General features: G+C 46.5%; 2 protein-coding genes and 1 pseudogene across 3 annotated transcripts in view; 1 reads left to right on the top strand and 2 right to left on the bottom strand.

Moving 5' to 3' along the window:
* Positions 1 to 25,256, top strand: part of LOC309662885 (putative hydrolase PNKD) — a 751,075-nt gene that overhangs the window by 705,071 nt on the left and 20,748 nt on the right. The gene's annotated exons all lie outside the window — the stretch shown is intronic.
* Positions 1 to 25,256, bottom strand: part of LOC309662890 (cyclin-Y-like protein 1) — a 187,288-nt gene that overhangs the window by 109,630 nt on the left and 52,402 nt on the right. The window lies entirely within an intron of this gene.
* LOC309662940 (nucleoporin p58/p45 pseudogene) lies at positions 15,603 to 19,551 on the bottom strand (annotated as a pseudogene). The gene has a single exon. The product of its transcript is annotated as a nucleoporin p58/p45 pseudogene (transcript).

The raw sequence follows: 25,256 nt of genomic DNA on the forward strand, positions 1-25,256 counted from the left end.
GAGAAATCGGCTTTTTGCTGATGTTTGAAGGAAGATTCTGTTATGCCGCTTCTGTTAACCATGGGACAAGTTAAGGAAATGTCTCTCTTTCACGTTGAGTACCCTTAAGTTTACTTCACTGAAGCTAAATATCCTTCAGAGCAAGGAAGGTCCCTAACCCTTGATTTACTTGCCTGATGTTCTAATATGTGTTTTTTGTTTACATCCTCACAAGCATTTTGACCTTTTCCATTTAACAAACAAGGGCTTTATGTTTTCACTTTAGTTTTCCAACACCAGGTATTTTATGTCAAATTCCTGGGCCTTTGACAGCAGCTGTTACAACCAGTAACTGTTGTAACACTGTTCCCTTTCCAGGAGAGCAAGGAAACTGTGCCAAAAAGATTGATTTGCTGATATTTTGCCGTTATAAGACATAGAGTTAAACTGTTAGGAGAAATTCCCAAAGCCAAAAGGAGTTCTGCAAATATCAGCCAACTGCCCTGAAACGTATCTGGCTTTATTAAAATGCCTACAACTCTCCACCCGCCTAATCTCATGGAAACAGAAGTTTGATCTCCTTACTAAGTATGACTTCACTACAAATGTTTTGCATGACTTTCTTTAAAAAGTATCAACATTTAAATAGAAGAATCAGTGTGAGTTTTTCACTCTGATTTAATGGAAATGTCAAAGAAAAAATAAAACTATCAAATCTGTACTATTGGAAAATGTCAAACTTATGGACACACACACACACAAAACCATTTCATATATCTTATCTCATTATATATTTCCAACAGCTTTCGGATGTAAGTAGAAAGGCAGACAGAAGATATATAGCATGATAAGAACATGAGCCCTCGGGGATGGAAGACCAGGGCATCTTACCAGCAAACACTGAGTTATAAATTTAACGCGCTTATCACCTCCTGAAGCTCCACCTGAAACAGCGCCACTAACTTCCTTCTTTCTTGTCGGATGCTTTACCAGGTCCAGGTCCGGGTGACTGGAGGTGGTGGTGGATGGGATGCGTCTATCCTCACAGGCACTGGGGCAGGGCTGCCACACGGACACACCTTCTTTAGGAGGCGAGACCAGACCTTCCGTTAGGATGAACTGCAATCTTATCACTCATCTCAGTACTGTTCGCCAATTCCTGGACACAAGCAGAAAACCAACGTGTACAGTTTCTTGAGCAGCCTGAGAACTGAGTAAGAGATTTTGGTTGTGCTGTCATTGTTCATTTATGTGTTGATTTCCTCAGGACACTAAGCCTTTGAAGTATTTGAGCTCTTGAATTCATCTTTATAGACTCATTAATTAGCAGACACCTAGCACAGAAATAAAATCACAGAATATTTGTTAAATAAGTAAACACATAGGAGTTTTTTCTTTTTCATACATTAATAAGGCAACTTGTTAGATCTGGACTGGGAGAATTGAAATAAAAGTAAATAAAATGTTTAGAAAATCTAGAACTTAAACAGTAATACTAACAATATATTGTATTAATTGATCACATATTTTTAAAGTAATTACTTTGTGCTGAGAGTGGTTTTCGGTGGTACAGATCCAATGGAAGCAAGATTGATTTGATTTGTGTCCTTACCCTTAGAGAGCTTACGATGTAGCCACACGGCTGTTTTATTAGGATGAGTTATCTTTACCAGATGGAGGAGAGATCAGCACCATAGGAATGAGCAATATATTATTTGCAATGTTTTGGTGCCTTGAGAAGATTCTGTGCCCTTGCGAACTCACACTAGGATATCTTTTCAGCACATTTGGACGCTCAGTAGGAGTTTGGAATATATTTCCTCAGAAATAAACCCTTGACACTGGACTAGTTACAGAGCAGGGTTGTGTACAGAACAAAGCATAGGAAATTGGTAAAAGGTTCTTCCAGGACACGGTTAATCCTACCGTTGTCTGGACCAAGATCTGGGCTCTGCACCTCTTCCAGCTCCCATTAGGGTCATTAGCAGCTCTCAGGATGACGCCGAGAGGATCTAAAAACTGAAACGTCAGAGCTGGAATGAACTTTAGAAATCATCTGGTCATTTGACAGACCGGGAAACCCTAGAGCCAAGAAAGTTCCTGCCCAGCCCGTGACAGGCCCTCTTGGTCATGGGTTTGGAACTTTCATTCCCAGCCCCGCCCACTGTCTGAGAACTCAGAGTAACAGATGCCAGCGCACGCATTGCTGAGACAGAGCCAGAACAAGTCCCCGTCCCCCCAGTTCTCCATGCCCTCCTGCTCAGAAACAGATAAGGCTGCCAACCCATGACTTCCCTCCCACCCCGGTCTCTAACCAGGGTAGCCTCTCTCCAACCAGGAACTGAGAAGGTGGCTCCAGCCTCCCAGGAAGGGGAAGCCACCCTGGAGGGCATGGGAAGACCCAAGCACTAGAGTCCCCCCATCACCCTTCTCCAGGGGAGCAAAGCAGTGTCATCAGTGCAGGTGAACTTGGAGACCCCAGCCAAGCCAGTGGTCAGAACAGCTGGGGAGTGCAGATAAGGAGAGCAGACAGCAATAACCAGGGCTGGATGCAGCTTCAGAAGCACAGCCCCATCCATCTCCTTTGTGTTTCGTCTTCTCCTACCTTTTCAGTTGAACTTCAAGATGAGAAGGGGGAAAGTCAGACAGATAATTAACAACCCACAGCAGAGAAGGGAGACAAACCCCTCCCTGCGGTGGGCAGGGAAGGAAGAGAACCACTTAGAGTAGCAAGTACTGTGTATTTACTACTGGGTACCAAGGATGTCTGCTCCTCACAAGGGCCCTATGAGGGGCATATCCTTATCCCTACCCTACAGATGAGAAAACTGAAATTCAGAGAAAACCCGATCCAAGGTCCCACAGCAGGCGAACAGCAGAGATAGGTCTGAACCCGGATCTGACGTCTGACTTAGAGTGCCCTTTGCTTTTACACCTGCCTGGAGCAAAAGCCCCTGAAGCCCCCACCAGTCACCTGTGTGAATAGGCCAATACCAACACGTGGGGCCAGCTGAGGTAGTGAAGACCTTTCTCATTGACACCAATTCCTTTTCCCTCGTAGAAAGTCGATCTTTGCCAGAGCCCCGGGTTAGGAGGCAGGGAGCTGAGTTCTTGTCCTGGCTCTGGTCCTGACTCCACTGTGTGAGTCAGGGCTGGCCACCGCACATCTCTGGGCTCAAGTTTTCTCATCCGTAAAGCAAGTGCACTGAACCAAAAGATCAAAGTCCATTCGGACTCTAAGAGTCTCTGCTTTTGAACGAACAGCCTAACAGACCAGAGCAGAAGGCTTCAGGGCGGAATGACTTGCTTCCTAAAGAATCTCCGCCGGATGTGAAACTGGTCTGGACGATGGCTACAGAGGCAGAGGCACAGGGCATGACCTGGGCCTGGGGGTAGCCATAACTCCCTCTCCTCCCAGACTGCCCTCTGGACCCTGCGGCCAGCATCTCCTGGGTCTCACTCACCACAGAGCCTGCAGAGAAACAGCGACACGCTGCAGAAGAGACAGAGTACGAGGCAGGAAGTCAAGAGATCTGGGTTCAAGTTCTAACTCTGTCACTACCTAGTTGTGGGGATCCAGGCAAATGACCTCCTTTGGCCTCCTTTTCCCCCAAATCAGCCCACATCGGGGAAAGGAAGAGGGATTAGTTACCCGAACCAGAGAGTGGAAAGCTAGACTCATCCAGCCAGGCATTTCCCAGACTGCTCTAAAGAGCACTGCCCCAAGAGATGTTAATGGATGAGCTCAGAAACAGATAAGTCTGAAAAACAACCCATATCCCCTTTTGGAAATTCACAAGGCACAATGGCATAGGAAGCCTCTGAGAAGTTCTGCACTCAGCAAACGTGTTCACCTTTGTTCCTTCAAACATCCTTAAGCCTGGAACATTGTTACCAGGGCACACCTAGTTACCATCCTGTGGTGTGCTGGCCAGGCCACCTTTGATTTACAGATGGACCTCAGAATGATTCATGTCCTAACTCCTCATATCGTAAAACCCCTGTCCTCACCCCCAGCCCCTCAGAATAGTCACATTCAGTACCAGGCATGCCCCCTCACTCTCAGAGCCAGCTCAACGCCCGGATCCTCTGCGAGGGGCCTTCCTCTCGCCTGTCCCCAGAGCCGCTATAATCTCCAAAACGGGACTCACTGTCAAGGGCTGGGGGACATCTCCAGCACAGAGCCAGGAGGCTGGGATCCCCTAACATCGCCTTCATGTAATAGGAAAACATACCAATCGTTACATATGAGAATAAGGACTCATTCTCATCCTCCTCCCTGACCCTCTAGGTACCTGGCACTGTGGCCTGTGGACTTCTGGGCATCATTTCTACTTTAAAACAAGGCCCAGGTTTTGGCCTAGATCCCCAGAATCAGGGTTGGAAGATTCTGTCAAGGCCATCTCCTCCACAGCATTCCCAACAGAATACTCCAGAAAGCCCACATCAGGGTTAACCATACTGTTAGCAGAGACCTTCTCCCCAAGTTGCTGTATGAGCTTCCACTCTGGCCCTTCCAGTGTGTGTCCCTTGCCTGGGGCTTCTGCTCTTTCTGAAGGGTACAGGGTGACAAGTTTGGGGGATGGAAGTGCTCTTCCAGCTGAGCCATTCCCCTGGGAGGAGGCTGAGCTGAGGTGGCTATTACCCCAGCTCATGAAGTGAGGTTCTCCCCACACCTGAGGGGTACCCTGTCAGTACCTCGCTGAGGTGCCTGTTTTTACAGGTGAGGCCCTGAGGTCACGGCACAAGATGACAGGAAGCCAGGGCGCTTGACCCCGTGTGGTCCCACCACTACTTTCTAAGTTTGAAACTGGGTCTCGGGGTCCTCATGGCTGGAGAGGTGGGGAGAGCAGGCAGGTGAGGAGGAAGCATGGCTGCCCCCTTGCCCCTGACAAAGCAGCCCCAAGGAAGCACTTGGCTCCTCCTGCCACCACCGGCCAAGCCAAAGGCGCCAGCTTTGAAACCAAAGCTCACCAGTGAGATGAATATTTCAGAGCCCCAGAGAACTGGACACCCGAGGGACCTTCCATGACATCTGCCTCTGACCCTGGTTCCCAGGCCTACCCGCCTCATCCCATGTCCAGGTTCCTCAGGGGGAACCCCAACCCCTGGATACCACACAGAGGCCACCGTGGGGTCAGAAGGGATAGTGACCCCCAGCGGACAAGAGCTGGTGCAGAACCCGCAAGATCAGGGCCGAGCCTCCCAGCAGCCTTCCTCCACTGCCCCTCCCGCTGTCCTCTGTCTCCACGGGTTTCCCCTTTCCCATTTTCCTGTTTGGTTTTTACTCCGACCCGAAGAGGCCATGTGGAGGATAGTATTGATACTTCCAGGTAGCTTTCTGAATCCAGTCTGAGGGCAGTGGCTAGAAGGGGGTGGACTGAGGCAAAGTCGTGGTGACAGAGGTGGCAGGTTCCCCACGCGAAGAATGGGGGCTGCTCATGGCTTCCACCCGGTCCCCAACTCACTCAAATACTCAGTCACCTGTCTACACCAAAGCTGCCACCAGGGCGTGCAGAGCCAAGCCGAGGCCAGGCCAGGCCCTGGGCCGCCTCCCCTCCCCCTCCCACCAGCTTAAGGCCGTGACAGCCTTTATCCCACTCACAGCTGGCCACCCTGGGGCTGGCACTGTGGACACGCCCAGCGACAGATACGCGCCAGGAAGCGGGGGACAGGACACCCTCAGACTCTGGCCCGATTGTGCCCACAACCCGCGGCTCGGCTCCCAAGGCTAAACAGGCGCCACTCGCCCGCCCGGGGCGCACAGGGAAAGAGAAACGCCAAAGGTGAGGGAGACAGAGCCCCATTCTGGCCCGCTGCGCACTCCAAGAAAGTTTGCGACCCCATCCCAGCGCCGCCCCAGCCCTGGCCGGGTCCCCGCCGGCCCGCGGCCCCCCACTCCCGCCGGCCCCGGGCCCCTGGCTTGCCTGCCGCTCCCGACGGTGCGTCCCCGGCCTCCCGGTGTCGCAAGTTGAGTACCCCCTCGCCGGCCTGGACTGGACTGGTGTTCCACGCCCCGCCCCGTCGCGCAGGCCCCAGCCGGGCGCTGGGGTCCGCCCCGGTCCCGCCCGCATCCGCCCCGGTCCCGCCCGCGTCTGCCCTGTTCGCGCTCCTCCCAAGTCCCTGAGGACTTCCTAGTGTCTTTGGATTTTAAGGCATTACGTGATCATTGTTGGAAACTCAAAACTACAGGAAAAGATCACTTCTTCCCACTCCTCCCGACTCCCAGCGGCAAGCGCTTGCTTTTGATGCTTCTTTGCCTATATATATCTACGTATTTGACTTGTTTTATACGATGCTTTGCTTGTCGCTTTTTTTTTTACTTCACATTTTTGCATGAACATTTTTCTTGTCACTAAATATTCTTCAAAAGCATAATTTTAAAGCCACAAAGTATTCTATCACACAGCTATTGCTGATTTATTAAATCGGTTTCCTACTTTTAAGGACATTGAAATTGTTTCCCATTTTTCTCATTATGAAACATAAATCAGTGATGAACATCCTTGACAAGTCTATGCTTTGAAGCCAAATGTACTTTTCAAGTTTTAAACTTCAAACGTCCAAATGCAGAGATAGATGGAACTTAGAACCTCTGCCCCTGGGAACTAAGACATTGCCTGCCTGAAGTTACTTCAACCAGGAAAGCAGGTGTTTTAGAGTCAGAAATCCTGGGGTGTAGATCACTACAATCAGTGCACAACATTGTGTCGGGGGCTTTGCACCTGTAGTCTCAACCCTCACAGCCACTAACGGTAGAATGTACTAGTCATTCCATTTTACAGGCAAGGAAATAGGTTCTGGGAAGTTTTGAAACGTTGCCGGAGTTTACGTAGTTCCAAAGTCCATGGTTTTTTTCCATTACGCCAAGGCTACCGGTAGATGAACGGCTTTGTTTAAGGTGCTTATCTCGTGCTAGTAGCTGCAGATCTGCACTGCACTGAATGTTGTTCACAGCCTGTTGACACTTTTCCTTTTTGAATGGGGAGGGGTGTGACTTGACAAAACACAGCTTGAAATGAATGCGGTTGGACAACCTCGGGATTCCAAACCCATCACTAAGCACTTTTCTTTACATTATTATCTCCAGCGGCCAGTCCTGCTCTTTCACAGAGCAAGGCTTAGGAAGGAGGAACCTGTGGACTCATCTGGAAGCTCATTTGCATACTAAACATAAGTGAAAGCAGTGTGTTTACTACTAGAAAGCATAGTAAGCAAGGTTACCACTTGGATTGTATTGAGACCAATTAAAATAGAGGTGTTGTTTAAATTGCCCCCTCCACACACACTGTGTATGTTTGTTTGTATATAACTTAAGTAGGAGTTACTCAGGGGCACTGGTGGACATTATGGTGGGCTAACTCCCCCAGCCACCCCAACCCTTCAGTGTAAGTTCGGTTTGGGGTCAAAGACCTCACTTTAGGAAGTCCCCTCCCAAAGGGAGCAAGAACGCACCGGGGCAAGTACAGTTCTGCTCAATATCAGTTTACCCCTGGATCACAGGACAGAGCCCTCATGAACTGCAAAGCCCTGCCGCATCTGGCCGCGTCTCCTGACATCCCTTCATGCTGCCTGCACTTGGGCCCCTTCTCCAGAAAGTACGCTCCACTTTCTAGAACTGCTACAATGATTTCAAGCGGATTCATTTTCCAGCCAGCAATCACATCCACCCCCTGGGAAAGTGGGCCGTGGGGATGCACACAGACAAGCCCAACACAAGCCTTGCTCCATGTTCTTTCTCCTGAGCCCATTTTCTGATCATGGAATCAAGATTGTGTTGACTGAAAGAAAAACACACAACGTAAAACTTGTGAGTTAAGTTTTATTCGGGGACCTTACTAAGGACCATAGCCTCTCAGATAGCTCTGAGAAACTGCTCCAAAGAGATTAAGGAGGAGCCGGAATATACAGGATCTTTTTTGCTGGGAAAAACATGTATTCAAGCATAAAAAGGTTACTGCTGATCACAAAGAACAGATATCTCAAGTTGATGATTTTAGTGTTCTATGTATGGGAAGATGCAAGAATCTGGGGTCATTAAAATTTTTTCTTAGATATGCATCTTAACTATCTAAGGACACTGATATCCAAAGCACAGAATGCCTCCTGTTGTTTTTTTTTTTCCCCCACCCGGAATTCCCCTCAGGGTGCACTGTTGGTGGGTGACTGCAGTGACCAATGGCTTGATCCTGTAGAACTGGAATGGCAAGCAATGTTTTTTTCTTGACAATGATAATCCTAAAAGAACATCAGAAGCCCCAGGCCCAGGGTGACCATTCACAATAGGTAGTCAATAGTGATGTCTCCTTCTCTGGACCCCATTGTATGCCTGGATAAAAGGAATAGGGCCTTATCTGCAGAATCCTTAGCAGATTATTAATTAAGGCCCTACTGTCTGCCAAGCAGACAGGAATTTCCGGTTCTAAAGATGACAAAACTGAAGGACACAGCCCTTGACCTCAAGAAACTCACAATCTAAGGGAGAGAATAAAAGACCAGATAATTACAATTTTGTCAATTTTACCAGTGCTGGGATAGAGGAGTGTTCACTTGGTTCTGTGGGATCCCAGAAAAAGGAGCATGGTGTGGGAGTGAGGGATGTTTCAAGAAAGACTCTTGAGGGGGAATTCCCTGGCAGTCCAGTGGTTAGGACTCCAGGCTTCCACTGCAGGGGACCCAGATCGATCCCTGGTCGGGGAACTAGGATCCCACAAGCCGCACCACATGGCGGCTGGGGAAAAAAAAAAAAAAGAAAGAAAGACTCTGGAGAGGCAGTAACACCTGATTCCATGTTGGTGGATGTTTAAGAATCAGCCTAGCTCGTGCAGGGGCAGGGAAGCAGGTTCTCCAGGCAGACAGAACAGCATCTGAAGCAAGGAGCTTAGGGCCCCTTGTCCCAGCAATCTTGGATGGGGCGGGTGGAGTGGGGCGAGAGTGGTAAGAAATAGGGCTGGGCAAGGAAGCAGGGGTCCAGGAATTGAAATTTTACCCTAGGGCAACAGGGAGCCAAGAGACTGTCAACAGCCATCTAGAGGGAGGTTGGGAGGACGGGGGAAGCTTGGTGGTACCCCTGGGGTAAAGTTGCCAGCTTCAGCAAAGAAAGATGCAGGACGATCAGTTAAATTGAACTTCAGACAAACAACAAATCACTTTTAGCATAAGTATGTCCCATTGCCCCATACAATGTTGGGAAATACTTACACTATTTATTTGTTTCTTATCTGAAGTTCAGATTTAAGTGGGTGTCATGTATTTTTCTGGTGACCCTGCTCTGGGAGGAGAGTCAAGTCAGTGGCCGCAGGAAGGTTGGGGGATGAAAGGCATCAGGCTGATGTTTATTTTAGGGATGGAGTAGCCTAAGTTTAGTGATTGATGACAGGGGGTGGAGTGGTTCCCTGGAGCCCAGATGGACCCCAGGGAGTGGGTGGGAAAACTTGACTGGAGTGGGGGTAAAACCGAGCAAAGGGCTCGCCTGCCCACGGCACGGAAAGCCAAACACTGACAGCTGGAGTTTGCAGCAAAGTAAGGGTTGATTACAGGGCGCCAAGCAAGGGAGTGGAGTGGGAGGCAAGCCTCAAATCCACTCCAACTTGGTCTTTGAGTTAGGGGGCTTTTTAAAGGGGAAGCACAAAGAGACTGGGATTAATCATCATTTTATGACATTTCTGTGACATTTCTTAATCATAGTTTTGGGAGTCGCGATGTCTCTTGTTTACAATTCTCTGCCCAGGTGATCCATGACTCCAGGGTCCATTAGCTCATCATGCCCAGAAGAAACAACCTGAGTTTGTATGTTAATGATGATATCCATAATAACAATTTTAGTATATTAACGATGTTACCGACAACAGCAATTTTAGTCATCTGACTCGATTAGTGTTCAGTTAGCATAGAATTGAAATCAGAGGGGACAAGAAAGGGAATGAAGTTTTGGATAGAGAGGTTAATCATAAAGTCAGTAAGGGAACTCAGTTTTAGGGGGACTTGGTTTCAGAGGATCCAGAGAAACTTCTCTGCTGCCCGACCCCAGGGCTCCACTAACTGGTTCCACACATTCCTCCTGCCATATGCGCTGTTACTTAGAGCTTATGTGTTACTCCACCCAAGAGAGGTCTTTTCATTTATCACTAACTTTCTCAAAGAAGCTGCCCTTTTCCAGAAGGCTTTGTATTACTGAATTGAGGCATTTAACCTGGCCTGGAGTAAATATGCCTCTTTCTCCTTTTGGAAGGCAAGGACAAAGTCTCATTTATCTCTAGGCCTCAGCACAGCCCATCCCCATCATCCACTGAATTTAAGGAATTCTAATGCTCTAAATTGGCATCAGGGCAAGGCTCTCAGGCAGGAATGACAGATATTAGAGTAGGGGGAAGGACATTAGAGTTCTTTCCCCTAAAAATTAGCCTTAATATCCATAAACATTAGTTAGCACTTTCATAAAGAAATAGGGAGTGGGAAGAATGGTGGATTCAATGTCCCAGGAGCAAGAGCATGTCCCAGCTTTGCCAGGAGTGGCTGTGAGGCCTGGGCCCACCTCTTCATCTCTAATGGGTTTAATGGGTCTAATTGTACTGCTCTTTCCTATCTCCTACGACTTTCAATGCCTCAAATGAAATCACCTATGTGAAAGGCATTGAAAATGGCACACAGTGATGTTAGTGACTCTACCAGACTAGACAGAGCTGGAATCAGGTTAGATAAGAACGTCTCCTTCCCAGGAGGAAGGCTGGACTACAGAACCAGCCTGACATTCACCACACCGCGATGGCCAGGCAGGGTGCAGGGTACAATGCTTTCCAATCTTCCCTGACCATCAGAATCACCCGAGGGGCTTGTGAAAATATATAGATTTGCTTGGAGAGTCCTCTTTCTAGACCTCTGAATCAGAATCTTCAGGGAATGTGGAAATGAATCCCCGAAGGAGAAAGTAATTATCAGCCAGCTTTGGTGCTAGACAGACCTGGGTTCTGTTTAAATTGCTTAACAGTGGTTTTGTGACATTGGTCATATTACTTCTCTGAGCCTTGGTATCCTTATCCATATAAAAGGAGGTGATAATATAGGACGGTAAGGATTTAACATAGCAGTTTTAAAGTGCTTGGGACCTAGCAGAAACTCAATTGCTATTGTTGTTTGTGAGATAGAAACCCAGTGACTCAGTGATTAACACAACCTCAGTTTGGCCAGCTATATGATTTCGTTTGGAAGACTAAACAGGACGTAGATGGAGGAATTTGCGGTAGCTCAAGAGGCCCAGGTTCCTTCCAGCTGTGTCCTCTCACACCCTGCCCATGGCCGCCCACCGTGGACCTCGGCCTTCTGAGTCATCCCCACCTGTGGGGGGGTTCTCAGCTTTTGCAGCCCCCCTCCTGGTCAGATTGAGAAACCCTTCCTCATATTTCACTTGCATTTGTCTAAACAACTCCCCTGTCGAAAAAAACCCAACAGCCATTTCCTCTTATTTCCAGCCCAAGATAATAGCTGCCCTGGAACCTCTCATTACCATTAACTGCATCCGCTATGATCTCAATTTCAAGCGCCCCACGCTCTGACCACCATCTCTCTTTCCAGCTCAAGGACCCTGCCGCCAACAACTCCGTGCCCACATTGGGACTGCCCATCTGTGAACTGTCTTCCCTGTGTCTCCCAGCCTCGAGTCCCTCCTTAACCAGCTCAGATCCATCATTAGAATCACTCCATTCCGTTACCCCTCTCTGCCTTGTGGTACTCAGCAGGCAAAACTGCAGCTCTGCACCCACATGCTGAAAAGGAGGAGAAAAACACGCAAGGCACTGACTGATCTCACTCTGAGTTCAGAAGACTTAGGTTCCTCTCCTCCATTCATGTTAACATTCCCATCCACACTTTCTCCAGTCTCTTCAAAACTCCAGCACCTGCTCCACAGCCTCACTCTCAGCCTTGACCTTGCTTCCTATGTCACTGAGCAAAGAAAAGAACTGCCACCTGTATCTCCACTTGGCTATCTAATAGCTGACCGCTTCTCAAAATTTATGTGCAAACAGATCACGTGGGGATCTTGTTAAACGCAGATTCTGCTGCAGTAGGGTGGGTGGGGCCTGAGAGTCTGCATTTCTAATGTGTTCCAGGTGATGCTGGGCTGCTGGTGTGGGGACCACTCTCTGAGTGGTGAGGTCATGGGCATCTCAACCTTAATAGGTCCAACATTGAACTCCTAATCCCTACCCCCATCCATAGCCCAGTCTGAATGAGGATTCTCGCGGCTTCCTCCTTCTCCATCAAGGATGCAAGATGCACAGGAGGGGATGGAGGGAGGGATATCAAAAGGAACTCCAGCTTTGTGAGTGCTGTCCAACAGAAATATGGTGTGAGCCACATGAGTAATTTAAAAATTTCCAGTAGCCACACTTAAAAAGTAAAAAGAAACAGGTGAATTTAATTTTAGTAATATATTTATTTAACCCAACATATCTAAAAATGTTATTTCAACATTTAATCAGTATAAAAAATTATTAATGAGATTTTTTTCATGCCAAGTCTTTGAAATCCAGTATGTAGAGTACACTTACAGCACATCTCAATTTGGATGTTCAATTTTCATCAGAAAGATTGAATCTTTATCTAGATTTTATAAAATGTAGAGTTGAAAAAGTGAATTGACATACAAAGTTTGTTCCAAACATATTTGAGTGTTTTCCAGTAACTGGAACAAGTATCGATTTTTATATTTAAATTTAAATGAATTAAAATTAATATTAGATTTCTCAGTTGCACTAGCCATATTTTAAGTATTCAGTGCCTAGTGGCTACCATATTGGACAGCACAGACCTAGAGCAATTACACTGTGGTCATCAGTTGGGAGAAGACTCTTGGGGTCAGGGTCTATGCTGTAATTCACCTCAGAGCCCACCACCTCAGATGCATGGCCTAGGGCCTGCACTCAGTACTTTTTCCTGGAAAGAATTTATTCCCCAGTCAACAATTGACCTCTAGGAAGACACGATCAGTTTCCAAACATGACCACTAGGGGGCAGGATCTGGCTATCATCCCTTGGCAAGGAAAGGGGGACCCTTAACAATTTTCTAGGTGGAAGATCATTCAGCGCAGCGTTTTTCATGCTGCTGGTCATGACCCATTAGTAACATCAATTAAGTGGGTGATACCTACATTCAAAAAAAGACTAGAAAAAAATGAGAATATAAGCATTGCTATTGTTCTGTGTAACTTTGTTTCAGTTTTATTTATATATGTATTGTGTATGGGTCTCCATGTAAAAAAAAAAAATGTCTTTCTTAACTGTGAGTCACGGTCAAAAAAGTCTTAAAATCACTTTAATCTCCCTTGTCTACAGATAATGCAACCAAAGCCACAAGTTGACCAGTGTTGAAGCTAGAAAATGGGGACATGAGAGCTCCTTCTCTTTTCTCCTCTTTCTTCACATGTTTTACATTCTCCATAATAAAAAGTTAATTTAAGAAGAAACTGAGCTCAGAACAGTGAAATGTCATCTGATGGGCTCACAGTTAGGAATGGCAGAGCCAGGACTCAACCCAACCCTTTAATACTAATTTAGCAGGTATTTCTGAGGGGCAGACTATGTGTCAGGTGCTGTGCTAAACAACAGGGAGACAGGAGTGGATGAAATAAGCACAGCCCCTGCCCGCCTGGAGCTTGCAGACCAGTCGGGAAGATAGACATTAGTCACTAACCTCACAAGTAAATGTATTGTTACAAACAATAATACCTGCACTGAAGGACAATGGACTCAGCACCCAAGAGAACAGCACACGGGGACCCCGCTTAGATTGGAGAGGCCAAGGCAGCTGCTCTGAGAAGCTGGCATCGAAGAGCAGCCTGAGTCACACAGGCTGTGTGTGTGTGTGTGTGTGTGTGTGTGTGTGTGTGTGTGTGTGTGGTATGGGTGTATATATGGTGTGTGTGTGGTATGTGTGCATATACTGTGTGTAATTGTGTATAGTGTGTGTGTATGGTGTGTGTATGTATGAGTGTGTATGATATGGATGTGTGTATGGTATGTATGTGTGTGTTTGGGAGTGTACATGGATGGTATGTATGTGAATGTGTGTATATGTGTATATATGTACATGTATCATATGGGTGTGTTTATGGTATACGTGTGTATGTGATATGTGGGTATATGTATGAATGGTGTGTGTGTAGGGGTATATGTGTATATAGTGTGTGGGTATAGGTGTATGGTGTGTGTGTGTGTGTGTGTGTGTGTGTGTGTGTGTGTGTGCAGTGACAGGCATGCTGTTATTATTCCCTGAGTGAACAAGCTATGTGAAGGCGGTGGAGGCTACTCGAAAGCTGAAAGAGCTTGGGGTGTTCCAGAACTTTCCAGGAGACTCGTGTGCCTGGAGAGTGGTGAGCACTGGGCATGGCCTAAGAGGAGACGGGGGAGGTGGGCAGGGCCAGATCTGCAGGACCTCCTGGGTCTTGTTAAGGATTTGGGATTTTACCTTATAGGGAAGCCATTGAATCGTTTTGAATAGGGGAGGGACATGATTTGGGCTGTATTTTAAGAAAACCCTCTGGTTCTGAGTGGAGAATGGGTTGAGGGGTGGAGCATGGGAGCAGGGAGGCCGGTTAGGAGCTGTCTCAGTGAGTGGGTGAAAAGTGGTATCCGGCCTTCACCTCTGAAGGGTCAATACGCCCCCAAACCCACATATCTTCTTTGGCCTCATTTGGCTGCCTACCTTCCATTTGTCCCCAAACCCATCTCCACCCTTCTCCACTGTGCTCAGGGCTGGCCTGGGTGGACACAGCAGGGGGCCCTTTGTCCTCCAGCTTCAGCTGGGTTTGGCCAATGGAGAGCCCCACAGGAGAGGGTCGGCCAGGAGCCAGTGGGGCTGGGGTATTTGTTCTTCTCCCGCCCAAAGGGTCATCCCACAACCAGAGGTCAGAGGTCACAACTGCAGTCAGGTGGCCCTGTCCTCGAAACTCTGTCCCTCCAAGTTCCATAACTGCTCACTCCCCGCACCTGTCAGGACCTAGAGGTGGTGACACAGTCCCACTGTCCCTAGCCCTGGAGAACTGCTCTGTCCCTTGTGTTTCCTATCCCCTGCCCATCACCTGTAGAGTAGTCCTTCCATAAAGTTCTCCTCTGGTTACCACTCTGACCGAACCACTTCCTACCCCACTCCCTACTCCACTCCCTACCCCAGCTGGCAAAACAGTTTCAGTGGAAAGAGCCTGGACTCGGGTCAGATAAAACCAGGACTGGACCTGGCTCTGTCATTTACTAGCTCTGTGTGGGGTAGTCACAGCCTCTCTGAGCCAGTGTGTTCATATTAATGTAAGGACACCATTATCTTAGGACGATGAAATAACACATGCGAGGGCTTGGTGCATGCCTAGGGCGTAACAGACAATCATACACGCTAGTTCCGTTCTTCTTCCTTGCCCCGCACCGAGCAAACACTTATGCCTCTGTAATGGGTCGGCGCTAGGTGCTGGGGTGACGGGCACACCAGGAAGCACAGGGCACCGTTTCTGCCTGCTCGGAGGCCACAGTGGCTCCCCCAGCTCAACTCCTCCTAATTCAAAGTGGAAAGTAGTGAGGGTAACATTTCAAACCATTCATTTCTTTTTTTTTTTTTTTTTTTTTTTTTTTTAAGATTCAAAGCAACTGACACAGTAAATTTTATTGTTTACATAATGACAGGCTCTGGACAAAGTGGAGACAATGGACACAGTGACGACACATTTAAACTCCTGTCACAAATTGATCTGTTACAAATTCCCAATGGTCAACATATTAAAATGTAAAATATATAAAGAAAAAAACACAAGAAATGTAAATATCCAGATTTTTGCAGCACAATGCAATGTCCTTTTTAAAAAAAGTTTGTTGTAATTGTGTATTTAATTCTGACAGTAATTCAAAACACAAAACCACATGTTTTCCTACCCTTCCCCAAAACCTGGATCTGGGGACCGCAGTATTAGGGAAGTATGCAAAAATAAAAACAACTTTCATGCTCAGAAACAAAGCATTTTCCTTATTTTAATGCATCAAGGCGCAAAAATTTCAATTCCAAAAGCCAATCATCACTATATGCATATAAATAAAACAGATTTGACAACACTTTTATAATCAAACCCAACTAACGTTATACTAAAATATATGTGTGTGTGTGTGTGTGTGTGTGTGTGTGTATATGTAATACCTATTTTAGAAAAAAAGGTGCCTTCGTGAAAATGATTCTGAAAATATTCACTTGATGCACATTATGTACAAAACCTTCTATATAAAAAAATTAAACTATTTTCAATGAAATTCCACGTTCACATCCCATCTGAAAACTGCACTTGAAAGATAAAATAGGTCTACCTAACGGTTTCTGTCTGAAATCATGGCTAAGGCAGTTCTCTTTCCAAGGGCTCTCTTTTTCACCCACTCTCTGTCACTAATACTAACACAAATGACACACAGATGCAACCTGACATGTCTATATATCTTATTACCTGGAGCTCTCTGTTCACTGTTAAAACGGGGGATAGTTTACTGTTGCTACAAAGAATACTTTTTTTCTTAAAATATACTGTTGCTTTATTCCAAATTAAGCACTTACTTAAGACATAGAAGAGGCTGATAAGCGACTCCATTTGGTGTCAACATCAATAGCCCTGTAAGAAAGAACTCTCTATTGGAACAGCGAGAAAAGTTTCCACTGAAATAATAGTCATCCTTCACCTGCATAGAATCAATTTGGCTTAATAGCTCTTTGCCCCCAGAACACCAGTCTGGAGTTCAAATATGCTCTTGAAGGTTCATCTCAGATATGAGGATACATAGGATAATAAAGTTGTTGAAATCGGTTTGATGAGTCTCAGCAGCCCTCATCTGGAGTAGCTGCTAAGATTAACATGGCAACAAAAACGGGCAAGACTGGGGGCAATGAAGTTGAGTTGGTCAATATTTACACCAGTAACCATTTCACTAAGTCTTTAAGCAAATACCTACAATGACTTGGTACCTTTAGCTCCTTGTTCTACAAGCACTGAGGATTTGAAGCATAAAAGGTGAAAAATGGAATACCCTTAGAAAAGGGGAACAGTCTGAGGCAAAAGTTGTAGGTCTGTAAATATATATTCTATATGCACACACAGTTGTGTGTATTATCCTGTATATATTTTACATACATATTCACAAGATGCCCTGCAGTGTAGTTCAAAAGGCCTTTTATCAAGGAACAAAGTGATTCTGGTACAGGCCCTAGAGTTCATACCACCTATATAAGAAACAAATGTGCATGTATTCACGTAATGTAAACCTTATCAACAAAAACATTGCTAAAACACTAGGTTAAATAGTAGTAGGATTTACCAATCAGCGATGTAATATTTCTTACACTGAGAATCAAAATAATGAAAAATACACAACTAGGTTTCAAATACACAAGAGAAAAGTTGTTTAGCATGGCAAACAAGAACAGAGTTCAAATTTCAGAAGTAAGGAAAAACTATCAAAACTTCGTAAATCTCCTGGGATGCAATTTAGTTACTGCATCAACTTTAGAAAAATAGACTCAGAGAATGAACGATGCTGCTACGGATTCTCTCAACACATCAACCCATATGTTTATCTTTTTCCTCTTTTGTTTCCAGCTGGAGGTTTCTTCAACTGAAGGAGTTGTCCTCCTGTTCCAAAACCTGCAGAGGCAGGATTGGACACCCCAAATGTCAAACCAGCTGATGCCGTGATGCCAGGGTTGCTGAAGTTAAACCCAGATGTACTTGAGCTGCCAAAGCCTGCACTAAGACTTCCTGAGGGTTTATTTGTTGTTCCAAATCCAAATGTGGAGTCCCCTGTGGTGCTGCATCCAAAACCAGAGCTAGCTCCAAAGCCTCCAAGGTTTGAAGAACCTAGGCCACTTGACTGCAAGCCAGTGCCAATACCTGAGCCGAATGGCGCTCCAAAACTAACTCCCAGAGATGGCTGTGGCCCTGTAGCAGGCTGTTGCTGCTGTGTAAGTGTTGCAGCCATGGCAACGGCTGCTGCGTTTGGCATGTTGCTGAAAGGGGTGGGTCCAGTAGTGACTCTGGGCGCATTCTGCCACTTCTTGACTTCTGCTCGCCTGGCTTCAAACACATCCACAGCGTCTCCCAAGAACATTTTCCTGTAGCCAAGGTACTGTTCTTTGAGCACCTTCACATTTTCATGAATAGACTGAAGTTGTGCAGCTAAAGCTACAAATGTTTGATAAATTTTCTGCATAGCCATTGACAAATCTTGAGGGGTGATATGTGAATTGTTCGCTTGGGTGGCAAGATGGTTTTCCAGTTCTTCAATCTGTTGTCTGTACTGCTGGAGCTGCACCTCAAACTGCTGAACCAGGATTCTGAAGTAGTCAGCAGGAGCTGTATTTTCATGTTGGAGTCCAGGTGGTGTTTTCTGGGTTCTTAAAGCTATTTCAGCATTTTTTAACTCCTGAGCAGTTTCTATTTTCAGTTTGTCAATACTGAGAGTGTTCCTCTGCAGCCCACTGGCAGCCAGCGACAGAAGCTGCTTCAGAGCTTTAATATCTTCCTGCACTTTAAGCATCGCTTTTGAAGACATTCTACTAATTTCTTCTTGAACTTGTTTTTGTTCCTTCACAAATTTCTGCAGGCTGTCCACGTCCTGGCAGATGACGGCAGGCAGAGTCTCGTCCTTCAGTGCTTTACTATCCTCTGGTCTTGTTCCTGTTTTATCACTCTTTTTATCCGATGAGCTGCTAAACTCTAACCCTCCAAGGCCTTCGTTGCCTGCAGATGAAGTAGCTGCTGCAGTTCCCAGAGACAGACCTAAAGCATTCTGTCCAAGTCCTGCAGGAGTCGACGTCAGAGCAGACGAGAGCGTGAGACCGCCAGCCGAGGCAGACGTGATGGGCAGCGCAAACGGTGTGGCGGACGCCGCGGGTTTGCTGAAGCCTAAGCTGAAGCCTGCCGTGGACGCAGACGTGGTGGCCGGCGGGCCTGTGTTCGTTCCTCCTAGAGTGAACCCAGTGGCAGGTTTAGATCCAAAGAGCCCGGTTCCAAAACCACCAGAAGGAGCAGATGTTGTCACTGGAGTCGCCGTGCTCCCCAGAGTCCCAAAGCTGAGCCCCACAGAAGGGCTAGACGCCGCGGTCCCGAAGGAGAAACCGCCGCCCCTGCCGCTCCCGCTGGCGGCCACGGTGGAGGAGCCCAGCGTGCTGCTCCCGAAGGAGACCCCCCCCCCCGGACATGGCTGCGGGCTCGGCGCGGTCGGCAAGCTAATGGGTCGGTTCGCCGCTCCCGCCTCAAGGCCCAAGCGGGCCGGGCAGCATCGCTCCCGCCCAGCCGCGACCTTGCGCGAACGCGGAGCCCAGCGGCCGCGAAGACCGGCCCGAGGATGTGGAGATGGCGCAACGCAGGTAACCAGCGGCCGCCCGCACGCACCTCCCCATTCATTTCGACTACTAGGTGGCAGGCATTTTTCCAGAGTCTGGAGGTAGATTAGTGACCAGGCATTGCAAAGAGTTGTGGTGATCAGAGGGGCTTCAAAGAGGACGTTGCATTTACTTTTAGCTTTAAAGGAACTGTTACTTAAAGGTAGGGGCATATCAGTCTCCCTGGTCCTGAACTTTACCCTCCTTCCTTCCTCCCCCTGGGAGAGCCTGCAAAATTCCCCAGACTGAGAACCTGGGCCTTAATTAGTTACAGTTACTCCTGGAGTGTCTTAGATCATGTGTGCTGGGGTGGAAGGCATCTTGAGAAGTGAGCCTTAAAAGACTTCTCCAGGTGTGGTAAGGCAGGTGTAAGGGGGCAAAAGCACAGGACAGTGACCACTGCAGGCTGACTGAAAGCTGGGGACATGGAAGGGAGAGGTGGGAGCACAAAACACTAGAAAACTGGGTTGAGACCATATTGCTAAACCAAGCCATGTGAATTTAATGCTGCAGATACTGGCTTTGAGCAGGGGGCAGACACAATTCAGAGCTGGGCTTCCAAAGCCTTTGTCTGATAACCTAAGTAAGGTGGACAGGGGCTGGAGGTGCCCACGATGGACCACGTGTTGGGACTCAAGTGCCCAAATTTGGGTGATGGCTGAGCACTCACGAGGACCAGACCTTGAAGTTGCAAGAATGATACATGGTACAATAACATCAGTGAACATTTAGTAAGTACCCGTGATGAACTTGGCACTATGTCCTTTACTTGGGTAATTGTGGTTAATCCTTAGTAAATAGCTCGGTGCAAACTATCAGTCCTTTTTGCAGAGAAGAGTCTAAGCCCCTCACCCCCTACACCTGCCCCACCACCCTTGGAGATGACCAGAAAGAGGATGGGCATTTAGGTTTGGAACTCCAGGGGGAAGCTGGGGTGGACATTTCTCTTTGGGAGTAATGAGTGATATCAAGTGATTGCTGAAGTCAGGGGAAGCAGTGAATGTGAGGGACAGCAGCAGAGGGGGAAGCATCTAGGGATGCGAGAAGAGAACCAGAAGACACTGTCACAGGGAAGGCGAAGAAGAAAGAAGGCTCTGCCCGGAGGTTAAGTGACAAGGACTGAACATTGACAAATGCGTTTGAGGTTCAAGGGGTCAGAGCCAAATTCGGATGGAATGGTGAGGGCAGAGGCTCAGTGGGGTGGCCTGAGAATAGATGGGAAGTGAAAGTAGAGGCAGCAAGGAGGACACTTTCTTTGTTTTAATAAAATAATACTTTTAAAATTAAAATAGTATTACCTTCTCATCATAGACGGTCAGAAAATATCTTTTTATACAAATGTGGTTTTTTTTTAAGTTTTATTTATTTTTGGCTGAGTTGGGTCTTCGTTGCTGCACGTGGGCTTTCTCTAGTTGCGGCAAGTGGGGGCTGCTCTTCATTGAGGCACGCGGGCTTCTCATTGCAGTGGCTTCTCTTGTTGCGGAGCACGGGCTCTAGGCGTGCGGGCGTCAGTAGTTGCAGCACGCGGGCTCAGTAGTTGCGACATGCAGTCCCTAGAGCACAGGGGCTTCAGTAGTTGCCGCACGTGGGCTCAGCAGTTGTGGTGCACGGGCTTAGTTGCTCTGCGGCAGGTGGGATCTTCCCAGACCAGGGATTGAACCCGTGTCCCCTGCATTGGCAGGTGGATTCTTTTTTTTTTTTTTAGCAGGTGGATTCTTAACCACTGCGCCACCAGGGAAGTCCCCAGAACATATTTTTAAAGTATAAAAAAAATAAAACAAGTGATACCACATGAACCCATCAATTGAAGATCATCACTGATAGCATTTTAGATATTTTTATGCATTTTTGCTTATAGCAGTCATATCAATTACACAAAATTTATACTGCTTTTCCTCCCACTTTAGATTAAAATGTAAAATTTACCCACAGTACTAGTTTGGGTGCTTTTGGCTGCAAGTATCAAAAAACCCAACTAAAAGTGGCTTGAACAATAAGGACAATTTTTCTCTCACATAACAAGAAGTCCAGGGGCCAATCCAGACTGGTTAAGTTAGGGGCTCAGTTATGTCTTCAAGGACACTAGTTCCATCCCCACTTTTGCTCTGCCATCTTCAGCTGTTGGAATAGCCTCTTAGGCTGCTTACTCACAGTCCTAAAATGCCTGCCATAGTTCCAGGCATCACAGGCAAATGACAGCACCCTGGAGCACGAAAAGAGCATAGCCCTGTATATCCCGTTTTTTTGTTTGTTTTTTTAAAAAAGAAATTTATTTATTTATTTATTTTTGGCTGCGTTGGGTCTTCGTTGCTGTGCGCAGGCTTTTCTCTAGTTGCGGTGAGCGGGGACTACTCTTCGTTGTGGTGTGCGGGCTTCTCATTGCGGTGGCTTCTCTTGTTGCAGAGCAAGGGCTCTAGCCACGCAGACTCAGTAGTTGTGGCATGCGGGCTTCAGTAGTTGTGGTGCACGGGCTCAGTAGTTGTGGCACATGGGCTTAGTTGTTCCGCGGCATGTGGGATCTTCCCGGACCAGGGCTTGAACCCGTGTCTCCTGCATTGGCTGGCAGATTCTTAACCACTGCGCCACCAGGGAAGTCCCTATATCCCGTTTAGACAACTAGGAAAGGCCTATTTAGAAGGCCTCCAACCTATTTCCCTCCCCATCTCAACCTGGAGCAAATCACCGTGTGACCTGGAGCAACTGACTTGATCTCTTGGTGCCTTGGTGTTCTTTGCCAATGGGAATTATACCCGTGTTTGATTCATAAGGTTGTCATGAGAACTGACAATCTGTGTAAAGCACTTAGAACAATGCTTGGCACATGATTTGTGCTCTAAAAATATTTGCTATTATTATCTGATGTCAAGAATTGCGTCATATTCCTCGGTCTAACCAATCATTTGGCAGGGCAATGAGAGCGCCAGTTGGCTTGGACCAATCAGGATCCACCCACCAGGGCTGGGGAGGGGCTCACTTGGAAGCTATGACTGTTCATAGGCAAAACAGGGGTTAGCAAGGAAAAAAGGGAGAGTTGGAGAATGGGTATTAATCATCCAACAGGACCTGCCACACCTGTATTTTTTTTAATTTATTGAATGCTTAGTTGTACCAGGCACTATGTCAAGCATTAATTAATTAATTAATTAATTAATTATTGGCCTCGCTGTCTTGCGGGATCTCCTCCCCTCACACACACCTGGGATTGAACCCATGCGCCCTGCAGTGGAAGCGCAGAGTCTTAACCACTGGACCACCAGGGAAGTCCCCTGTATTGTTTTTTAAAAACAATGTTTATCGACATATGAACACTGTTCTATATGTGTGTATTCTGTTTTGTTTTTTTTTTAACTTTTTATTCTGAAGTCATTTCAGGCTTACAAAATACTTGCAAAAAAGTACAAGGAGGTCCCATACACCTGACACCTAGCTTCCCCAAATGTTCACTTCTTACTTTTAACTACAGTGTTAGTATCAAAACCAGGAAATTAACATTGATACAATTCTAAAAATCCCTTTACCGTCTTTACTCAAATGTTACCAGTTGTCCCCCAGCGTCCTTTTTCTGGTCCAGGATCATGCAATACATTGGGTTTTAACTATAAACACCATTTTAAAGCTGCACAGATGTTCGCAGAACCTTAACTCTTCCCTTACTGCCGGACCTGTTGGCTGTTTACAACGTCACCATTGTGTACATTTCAAATGATATATTTGGGGCAGATCTTTTGGGCAGGTGGCTAAAAAGGAATTACTGAGTCAAAGGATATGAATATTTTTAAAGCCTTGATGCATGTTGGGAATTGCTTTCTAGAAAACTGTACCAGTTGATACCTCCAGAAGTAATGTATAAATACTCATCTTCCCATATTCTTAGACGCCTTCAGAATTGTATTACTGTCTTTAATCTCTGCTATTTTGATAGATGAAAATCTTATCTCATTGTTTAGCTTGCATTTCCTTGATTCTTTTGAGGTTTAACATTTTTTCATGTATATATTAGCCATTTATCCCTTTATTAATTGGGGGTCTGTGTTCTCTCATTTATTTAAGGTCTTTATATATTAAGTAGATTAACTTTTTGACAAATTTGAGACAAGTATTTTCCACAAAATTTTTTTTTTGGCTTTTTCTTTTGTTCATATTATCTCATAACATAAAGGTTAAATTTTTTTTTAAGGAACCAGAAGAGTAATTCTTTCCCTTGTTAAGTCTTCAGTTGCTTTTTGTCTGAGTTTAAGAGTAACATATGCCTATTAAAGAAAATTAGAAAAACACTTATATTGCTTTTAGCCCTAGAAAGTCTTCCACTGTCCAGAGATTGGACATGTATTTAATTTTCTTCTAATTTGCTATGTTTTAATTTTATGTCCTTAGCACTTTAATTCACCTGGCATTTATTTTGGTGTATTCTGTGAAGCATGGGTCTAAATTGCTCTTTTCCAAATAGCTAATCAGTTATCTAAGCACCTTGCTTTCAGCACCACTAATAACTAATCTTTCTGCTTCCCACTGTCAGTGTTAGCTATTGTTGCAATAATGCCGCATAACAAGCAAATCCAAAACTGAGGGGCATACAACAACAAGCATGTACTTCTCATTCGTGCCCCTGTGGGCAGGTTAAGTTTCAGCTCATCTAGGCTGGGCTGGCTTCCAAGCTGTGAGTGGGATCAGGTCACTTCCATGTGTCTTTCCCTCTCCTTAAACCAGCAACTAACTACCCGAGGGATGTTCTCATGGTGAAAGGCATGGCTACAGAGACCAAGTTCAACTGTAATAGCACATTTAAGACCTCTGCTTGTATCATTCCATTGGCCAAAGCAAGTCACAAGGTCAAGCCCAACATCAGTGGTGCGGGAGAAATATTTCACCTCCATGGAGATGGTGCATAGTCACATGGTGAAGGGTGTGTTTTCAGGGAGAGATGAAGAATTGAGAACCGAAATGCAATCAGTCTACCACACCCACGGAAACAGTCTTTCAGGAAACTAGGTTGTGTTAAGATAAAGGCAGAACAGAATCTAGATAGGGACCCAAGGTCAAGAGAAGTTTGTTTTGTTTTAATTTCTTTATTTTATTTTTGGCTGCGTTGGGTCTTCGTTGTTGCGTGTGGGCTTTCTCTAGTTGCGGCGAGCGGGGGCTACTCTTTGTTGTGGTGCACGGGCTTCTCATTGCGGTGGCTTCTCTTGTTGCGGAGCACGGGCTCTAGGTGCGTGGGCTTCAGTAGCTGTGGCACGTGAGCACAGTAGTTGTGGCTCGCGGGCTCTAGAGCGCAGGCTCAGTAGTTGTGGCACAGGCGTCTAGCTACTCCGTGGCATGTGGGATTTTCCCGGACCAGGGCTTGAACCCTTGTCCCCTGCGTTGGCAGGCAGATTCTTAACCACTGCACCACGAGGGAAGCCCCAAGAGAAGTTTTTTAGGCAAGGAGGTACTCGAGTTTGCTTATATAGAGTGAGAAAAGGGGTAGAGGGGTGGGTGGGCACAGAAATTATTTACCCTAAAAAGCATATTGGTTGAAAGCAAAGGAATTGGAGCTGGGCCTGAGGTTTCCAATAACAACTGTGGATAATGAGAGGAGATCTCAGCAAAGTAAAAGATCTGCCAAACAGAGGCAGACCTTAACCTTGACAGTGCCCCCCAAGCCAAATGTCTGCAAGCAATGAGGTATTATCAGGTATAAAGTGTAGGAGGGGGTGAATAATGAAGCATCAATCTGGCTGGGGTAGAAGATTCTCATGGGAGAGGAGGTGAAACCAAAGCAGATTTGGAGCAGATTCGTTCTGGAAGTCTTCCAGAACAGGCCGGGGGAGGGGAGGGTGGCTTCCTAGCCCTGCATGAGTCCCCCAAAACACCCACTCTCATTCCTTATCCCCAGCCTTGT

Source organism: Balaenoptera physalus (assembly GCF_965194825.1).
Source record: "Balaenoptera physalus genome assembly, chromosome: 6".
In the NCBI taxonomy this organism is placed as follows: Eukaryota; Metazoa; Chordata; class Mammalia; order Artiodactyla; family Balaenopteridae; genus Balaenoptera; species Balaenoptera physalus.